At 35.0% G+C, this 8,476-nt stretch overlaps 1 non-coding gene across 1 annotated transcript; it reads left to right on the top strand.

Annotated features, from left to right (window-relative positions):
* The first annotated feature begins 450 nt into the window (after positions 1–450).
* On the top strand, positions 451–554 carry LOC112793685 (small nucleolar RNA R71). Its single transcript, XR_003198386.1, has one exon. It is a non-coding gene; the product is annotated as a small nucleolar RNA R71 (small nucleolar RNA).
* Positions 555–8,476: the final 7,922 nt, after the last annotated feature.

Below are 8,476 nucleotides of genomic sequence, written 5' to 3'. Positions count from 1 at the left end.
ATTCGTCATTTATCATAATTGCCCCTCATTCTTAAAACCCCCAATTTACAAACTCATAACCAATAATAAGAACATACCTCCCTGCAATTCCTTGAGAAGACGACCCGAGGTTTAAATACTTCGGTTATCAATTTATTTAGGGGTTTGGTACTTGTGACAACCAAAACATTTGTAAGAAAGGTTGATTGCTTGGTTTAGTAACTATACTTAGAACGAGAGTTTACTATAACTTCTAAACCATCAATCTTCAGTTCTTTAGTCCCATTATTCACAGGATTCCTTTCAAAGGTGTACATGAACTGGTTATCTGCAACCATTTCAATGAGTTCTTGAGCTTCTGCAGATATTTTTTTCAGGTGAATAGATCCACCTGTAGAATAGTCCAATGACATCTTGGACAATTTAGACAAATCATCATAGAATATATCCAGGATGGTCCATTTTGAGAGCATGTCAGAAGGACACTTTTTGGTCAGTTGCTTGTATCTTTCCCATGCTTCATAGAGGAATTCACCTTCTTTCTGTCTGAAGGTTTCAACATCCATTCTAAGCTTGCTCAGCTTTTGAGGAGGAAAAAACTTGGCTAAGAAAGCCGTGATCAGCTTATCCCAAGAGTTCAGGCTATCTTTAGGTTGAGAGTCCAACCATATTCTAGCTCTGTCTCTTATAGAAAAAGGGAAAAGCATAAGCTTATAGACCTCGGGATCAACTCTATTGGTCTTAACAGTATCACAGATATGCAAGAATTCAGTTAAGAACTGAAAAGGATCTTCTGATGGAAGTCCATGAAACTTGCAATTATGTTGCATCAGAGAAACTAATTGAGGCTTTAGCTCAAAGTTGTTTGCTCTAATGGCAGGAATTGAGATGCTTCTTCCATGGAAGTTGGAATTTGGTGCAGTAAAGTCACCAAGCATCTTCCTTGCACCTCCACCATTGTTATTGGGTTCGGCCATCTTTACTTCTTTTTTGAAAATTTCAGTAAAGTTCTCTTCAGAGTGTTGTGTTTTAGCTTCTCTTAGCTTCCTCTTCAGAGTCCTTTCAGGTTCCGGATCAGCTTCAACAAGAATGTTCTTATCCTTGCTCCTGCTCATGTGAAAAAGAAGAGAACAGAAAAGAAGAGGAATCCTCTATGTCACAGTATAGAGATTCCTTTATGTGAGTAGAAGAGAAGAAGAATAAGAATGAAGAAGAGAAAAATTCGAACACAGAGGAGAAGAGAGGGTTCAAATTTTAAGATGAAGAGAAGTGTTAGTAAATGAATAAATAAATAGAAAGAGATGAGAGAGAGAGAGAAGAAAATTCGAATTTTAATAAAGAGGAAAAATTATTTTTTTATTTTAATTGTTAATTAAAATTCGAAAATTAAGAGAAGAGGTAAAATAAAATTAAAATTTGAAACAATTAGTTAATTAAAAAGAATTTTGAAAAAAGGGTGAGGAATTTTCAAAAATTAGAGAGAGAAAAGTAATTAGGTGGTTTTGAAAAAGATAAGAAATAGTAAAACAAACAAAAAGTTAATTAGTTAGTTGAAAAAGATTTGAAAATCAATTTTGAAAAGATAAGAAGTTAGAAAAGATTTTTGAAATTGATTTTGAAAAAGATATGATTTGAAAAAGATATGTTTAAAAGATATGATTAAAAGATATGATTAAAAAGATATGATTGAAATTTATTTTTGAAAAAGATTTGAAAAGGAAATTAAAAATATTTGATTTTTAAGATTAAAATTGATTACTTGACTAACAAGAAACTAAAAGATATGATTCTAGAAATTAAAGATTGAACCTTTCTTAACAAGAAAGTAACAAACTTCACATTTTTGAATCAATCACATTAATTGTTAGTAAAGTTTTCGAAAATTATGAAATAAAATTAAGAAAGAGATTTTGAAAATAAATTTTAAAATTTTTTGAAAATAATAATAATAAAAAAAGAAAAAGATTTGATTTTTGAAAAAGATTTTGAAAAGATAAGATTTTTAAAATTGAAATCTTGACTTGATTAACAAGAAACAACTTATTTTAAAAAACTTTTGACTAAGTCAACCCAAAGATTTTGAAAATTATGAAATTAAAGATTGAACCTTTCTTAACAAGAAAGTAACAAACTTCACATTTTTGAATCAATCACATTAATTGTTAGTAGAGTTTTCGAAAATTATGAAATAAAATTAAGAAAAAGATTTTGAAAATCAAATTTAAAAATTTTTCAAAAATCATGAAAAAATGAAAAAGATTTGATTTTTGAAAAAGATTTTGAAAAGATAAATTTTTGAAATTGAAATCTTGACTTGACTAACAAGAAACAACTTATTTTTTTAAAAAATTTTGACTAAGTCAACCCAAAGATTTCGAATTTTATGAGTGAAATAAGGAAAGGATATTTTTTTGATTTATTTGAATTTTAATGAGGAGAGAGAAAAATAACTAAAATGACTAAAAACATAAAAATTATGGATCAAAACACATGATGCATGCAAGAACACTTTGAATGTCAAGATGAACACCAAGAACACTTTGAAGATCAAGATGAACGTCAAGACTTATTTTTGAAAAATTTTCAAGAAAAGAAAAACATGCAAGACACCAAACTTAGAAATTTTTAATATTTAGACACTAAGAATTCAAAAATGCATATGAAAAATCACAAAAGACACAAAACAAGAAAATATGAAGATCAAACAAGAAGACTTGTCAAGAACAACTTGAAGATCATGAAGAATGCAATGCATGAATTTTTCAAAAAATGCACAAATTTTAAAAACATGCAATTGACACCAAACTTAAAATTTGACACTAGACTCAAACAAGAAACACAAAATATTTTTGATTTTATGATTTTATAAATTTTTTGTATTTTTTTGAATTTTTTTTGGAAAAACGAAAAAGAAGAGAAAAATTTTTTTGAAAGATTTTTGAAAACTTTTTGAAAATAAAATAAAGGTTGGAACAAGAAGAAAATTACCTAATCTGAGCAACAAGATGAACCATCAGTTGTCCAAACTCGAAAAATCCCCGGCAACAGTGCCAAAAACTTGGTCCACGAAATTGTGATCTCAATGGCGCCAACAACTTGGTACGCACAATTGTAATCTGGTGCACGAAATTGTGATGCCAATATCAAAATCAAGATTTCTTACAACTTCACACAACTAACCAGCAAGTGCACTGGGTCGTCCAAGTAATACCTTACGTGAGTAAGGGTCGAATCCCACGGAGATTGTTGGCTTGAAGCAAGCTATGGTTATTTTATTATTCTTAGTCAGGATATCAATTATAATTATCATTTTGAATTATGAAAAATAAAAGAGCATAAAATAAATAATTGTTACTTAATAATGGAGAATATGTTGGAGTTTTGGAAATGCTTTGTCCTCTGAATCTCTGCAACATACTGCTTTCTTACTTTCAGAATTTGCAAGGCTCCTTCCATGGCAAGCTATATGTAGGGTGTCACCGTTGTCAATGGCTACTTCCCATCCTCTCAATGAAAATGGTCCAAATGCTCTGTCACAGCACGACTAATCAACTGTTGGTCCTCGATCATGTTGGAATAGAATCCATTGATTCTTTTGCGTTTGTCATCACGCCCAACACTCGCGAGTTTGAAGCTCGTCACAGTCATTCAATCCCAGAATCCTACTCGGAATACCACAGGCAAGATTTAGACTTTTCGGATTCTCATGAATGCTGCCATCAATTCCAGCTTATACCACGAAGATTCTGATTAAGGAATCTAAGAAATACTCATTCAATTTGATGTAGAATGGAGGTGGTTGTCAGACACACGTTCATGGGGTGAGGAAGGTGATGAATGTCACGGATCATCACCTCCTTCATAGTGAAGCGCGAATGAACATCTTAGATAGGAACAAGCATATTTGAATGAGAAACAGAAAGAATTGCATTAATTCATCGAGACGCTGCAGAGCTCCTCACCCCCAACAATGGGGTTTAGAGACTCATGCTGCCAAAAGATACAGATTTCAGATCTAAAAATGTCATGAGATCCAAAATAAATCTCTAAAAGTTGTTTAAATACTAAACTAGTAACCTAGGTTTACAGAGAATGAGTAGACTAAGATAATTGGTGCAGAAATTCACTTCTAGGGCCCAGTTGGTGTGTGCTAGGGCTGAGACTTAAGCTTTTCATGTGCTTGGGCTGTTTCTGGAGTTGAACGCCAGGTTGTAACATGTTTTTGGCGTTCAACTCTGGTTCGTAATGTGTTTCTGGCGCTAAACGCCAGACAGCAACATGGAACTGGCGTTGAACGCCAGTTTACATCATCTATTTTCGCGCAAAGTATAGACAATTATATATTACTGGAAATCCCTGGATGTCTACTTTCCAACCCAATTCAGAGCGTGCCAATTGGACTTCTGTAGCTCCAAAAAATCCATTCCGAGTACAGGAAGGTCAGAATCCAACAACATCAGCAATCATTTTTCAGCCTAAATTAGATTTTTGCTCAGCTCCCTCAATTTCAGCCAGAAAATACCTGAAATCACAGAAAAATACATAAACTCATAGTAAAGTCCAGAAATATGATTTTTGCCTAAAAACTAATAATATTCTACTAAAAACGAATTAAAACATACTAAAATCTACATGAAATTACCCCCAAAAAGCGTATAAAATATCTGCTCATCACAACACCAAACTTAAACTATTGCTTGTCCCCAAGCAACTAGATAAATAAAATAGGATAAAAATAAATTAAGAAGCAATAATATCTCAGAGTTTTAAGTGAAGCCCAGATTCTAATTAGATGAGCGGGGCTAGTAGCTTTTTGCTTCTGAACAGTTTTGGAATCTCACTTTATCCTTTGAAATCCAGAATGATTGGCATCCATAGGAACTTAGAATTCAGATAGTATTATTGATTCTCCTAGTTTAGTATGTTGATTCTTGAACACAGTTACTTTATGAGTCTTGGCCGTGGCCCTAAGCATTTTGTTTTCCAGTATTACCACCGGATACATAAATGTCACAGACACATAATTGGGTGAACTTTTTCAGATTGTGACTTAGCTTTGCTCAAGTCCCCAATTAGAGGTGTCCAGAGTTCTTAAGCACACTCTTTTGCTTTGGATCACGACTTTAACCACTCAGTCTCAAGCTTTTCACTTGGACCTGCATGCCACAAGCACATGGTTAGGGACAACTTGATTTAGCCGCTTAGGCCTGGATTTTATTTCCTTGGGCCCTCCTATCCATTGATGCTCAAAGCCTTGGATCCTTTTTACCCTTGCCTTTTGGTTTTAAGGGCTATTGGCTTTTTCTGCTTGCTTTTTTTTGCCAATTTTTTTAACTGCTTTTTCTTACTTCAAGAATCAATTTCATGAATTTTCAGATCAGCAATAATATTTCTCTTGTTCATCATTCTTTCAGGAGCCAAAAATTTTAACATTCATGAAATTCAATATAAAAAATATGCACTGTTCAAGCATTCATTTAGAAGTCAAAAAGTATTGCCACCACATATAAATAATTAGAATTTTCCTTATTAAAAACTCAAAATTAAATTGCCTCTTTATTCTAAAAATCTACTATTTTATTCATGTTTGATGATGATGAGAAAAATAATTTATAGTTTAGTTGGAAATAAAATCAAAATAGAGATACTAATTACTACTACTAATATATGATTTCTAAGGTAAATTCCTAATAAGAACAGTTATCAAAGAGTTAAGGCAAAGATTAGGACTCAACAACCTTTATTTTTGGAAATGGATGTTCCTCTAGTATGTGGGGTGCTTGGTCCTTCAAGAGATAATTTCTGACGCTTCAGTTCCTTCAAGTCACATCCTTGCTTTTCCTGTTCGCTTAGGTGCCATGATCTTGATGAGTTTTAGCTCAGTGATCATGACAAATCACACCAAACTTAGAGGTTTGCTTGTCCTCAAGCAAAAGAAAGGAAAGGAGAGGAATAGAAGGAGAGGGAATTTCGAAATTCAAAGGATATGATGAGTTGAAAAAGATATGAGAAAAAATTAAAAAGATTTGAAAAGAATTCAAAAAGATAGATGAGTTTTGAAAAAGATTTGAAAAGAAATTAAAGAAAAATCAAGAAATATGTTCAGGATTAAATTTTTTTTTTTAAATTGAAGTTGAAAGATGAGAGTTTGTAACATGTTTATGCAAGAAATCATGAATTGAAACATGAAAAATTGGAAAAAAATTTGAATTGAAAACGAAATTACGTCCTCCCCACAATCCTGGCGTTAAACGCCCAAACGCTGCATGTTTTGGGCGTTTAACACCCATGTGCAGCTTCTCCTGGGCGTTCAACGCCCAGCTGTTGCTTCTTTCTGGCGTTGAACGCCAGGAAGTCCTTTGTCACTGGGCGTTTTTCTGAACGCCCAGGACGCTGTCAATCTGGCGTTAAACGCCCGGAAGCTACTTCTTTCTGGCGTTCAATGCTCAGAAGATGCTCCTTTCTGGCGTTTAACGCCCAGATGGCTATCCTTAATGGCGTTGAACGCCCAGTGGATGCTTCTTTTGGGCGTTCAACGCCCAAAATAGCTTTTACTGGCTTTTTCGCACCAGTGAGCATCCTTTTTGTTGTTTTATCTTGCGAGGCCTTCTGTAACTCTGTGAACTCATGCAATTGCCATTTTACCTTGAAGAAAATTAACATGAATCTATAAAAATCAATAATTGAAAAATAAACTTTGTTAATGGCTGGGTTGCCTCCCAGCAAGCGCTTCTTTATTGTCTTTATCTGGACTATTACTGAGCTTTAATCAAGCCTCAGTTTTGAGCATTCTTGCTCAAAATTGCCTTCAAGATAATGTTTGACTCTCTGTCCATTAACAATGAACTTTTTATTAGAATCATTATCCTGAAGCTCTACATATCCATATGGTGACACACTTGTAATCACATATGGACCTCTCCACCGGGACTTCAATTTCCCGGGAAATAATCTGAGCCTAGAATTAAATAGCAGAACTTTCTGCCCTGGCTCAAAGACTCTGGATGACAATTTCTTATCATGCCATTTTTTTGCTTTCTCTTTGTAAATTTTTGCATTCTCGAAAGCATTGAGTCTAAATTTCTCTAGCTCATTTAACTGGAGCAATCATTTTTCTCCAGCCAACTTGGCATCAAGGTTTAGGAATCTGGTTGCCCAGTAGGCCTTATGTTCCAGTTCCACTGGCAAGTGACATGTCTTTCCATACACAAGCTGGTATGGGGAGGTCCCTATAGGGGTTTTAAATGCTGTTCTGTATGCCCACAGAGCATCATCCAAGCTTCTTGCCCAATCCCTTCTACGGTTAATTACAGTCCGTTCCAGGATTTTTTTAAGTTCTTTGTTAGAGACTTTAGCTCGCCCATTTGTCTGTGGATGATATGGAGTGGCTACCTTGTGGCTAACTCCATAACGAACCAAAGCAGAGTAAAGCTGTTTATTGCAGAAATGAGGGCCCCCATCACTGATTAGTACTCTAGGGGTGCCAAATCTGCTGAAGATGTGTTTCTGGAGGAATTTTAACACTGTCTTAGTGTTATTAGTAGGTGTTGCAATAGCTTCCACCCATTTGGATACATAATCCACTGCCACCAGAATATAAGTGTTTGAGTATAATGGTGGGAAAGGCCCCATGAAGTCAATACCCCATACATCAAACAACTCAATCTCCAAGATCCCTTGTTGAGGCATGGCATAACTGTGAGGCAGATTACCAGATCTTTGGCAACTGTCACAATTAAGTACAAACACTCGGGAATCTTTATAGAGAGTAGGCCATTAGAAGCTACATTGGAGGACTCTTGTGGCTGTTCGCTCACTTCCAAAATGTCCTCCATATTGTGATCCATGGCAATGCCATAGGATCTTCTGCGCTTCTTCTTTAGGCACACATCTACGGATTACTCTGTCTGCACATCTCTTGAAGAGATATGGTTCATCCCAAAGATAGTACTTTGCATCTGTGATCAATTTCTTTGATTGCTGCCTACTGTACTCTTTGGGTATGAACCTCACTGCCTTGTAGTTTGCAATGTCTGCAAACCATGGCACTTCCTAAATGGCAAAGAGTTGCTTATTCGAAAAGGTTTCAGAGATCTCAGTAAGAGGGAGGGACGCCCCTTCTACTGGTTCTATTCGGGACAGGTGATCTACTACTTGGTTCTCTGTTCCTTTTCTGTCTCTTATTTCTATATCAAACTCTTGCAAAAGCAACACCCATCTGATGAGTTTGGGTTTTGAATCCTGCTTTGTGAGTAGATATTTAAGCGCAGCATGATCAGTGTACATAATCACTTTTGATCCTACTAAATAGGATCTAAACTTGTCAATGGCGTAAACTACTGCAAGCAACTCTTTTTCTGTGGTTGTGTAATTCTTCTGTGCGTCATTTAAAACACGACTGGCATAGTAAATGACGTGCAGAAGCTTGTCATGCCTTTGTCCCAACACTGCACCAATGGCATGGTCACTGGCATCACACATTGATTCAAATGGTAAT

This window comes from Arachis hypogaea, chromosome 3 (genome assembly GCF_003086295.3).
Source record: "Arachis hypogaea cultivar Tifrunner chromosome 3, arahy.Tifrunner.gnm2.J5K5, whole genome shotgun sequence".
NCBI lineage: Eukaryota > Viridiplantae > Streptophyta > Magnoliopsida > Fabales > Fabaceae > Arachis > Arachis hypogaea.
Note: the sequence above shows the minus strand (reverse complement) of the source record. Positions and strands in the feature narration are given on the sequence as shown.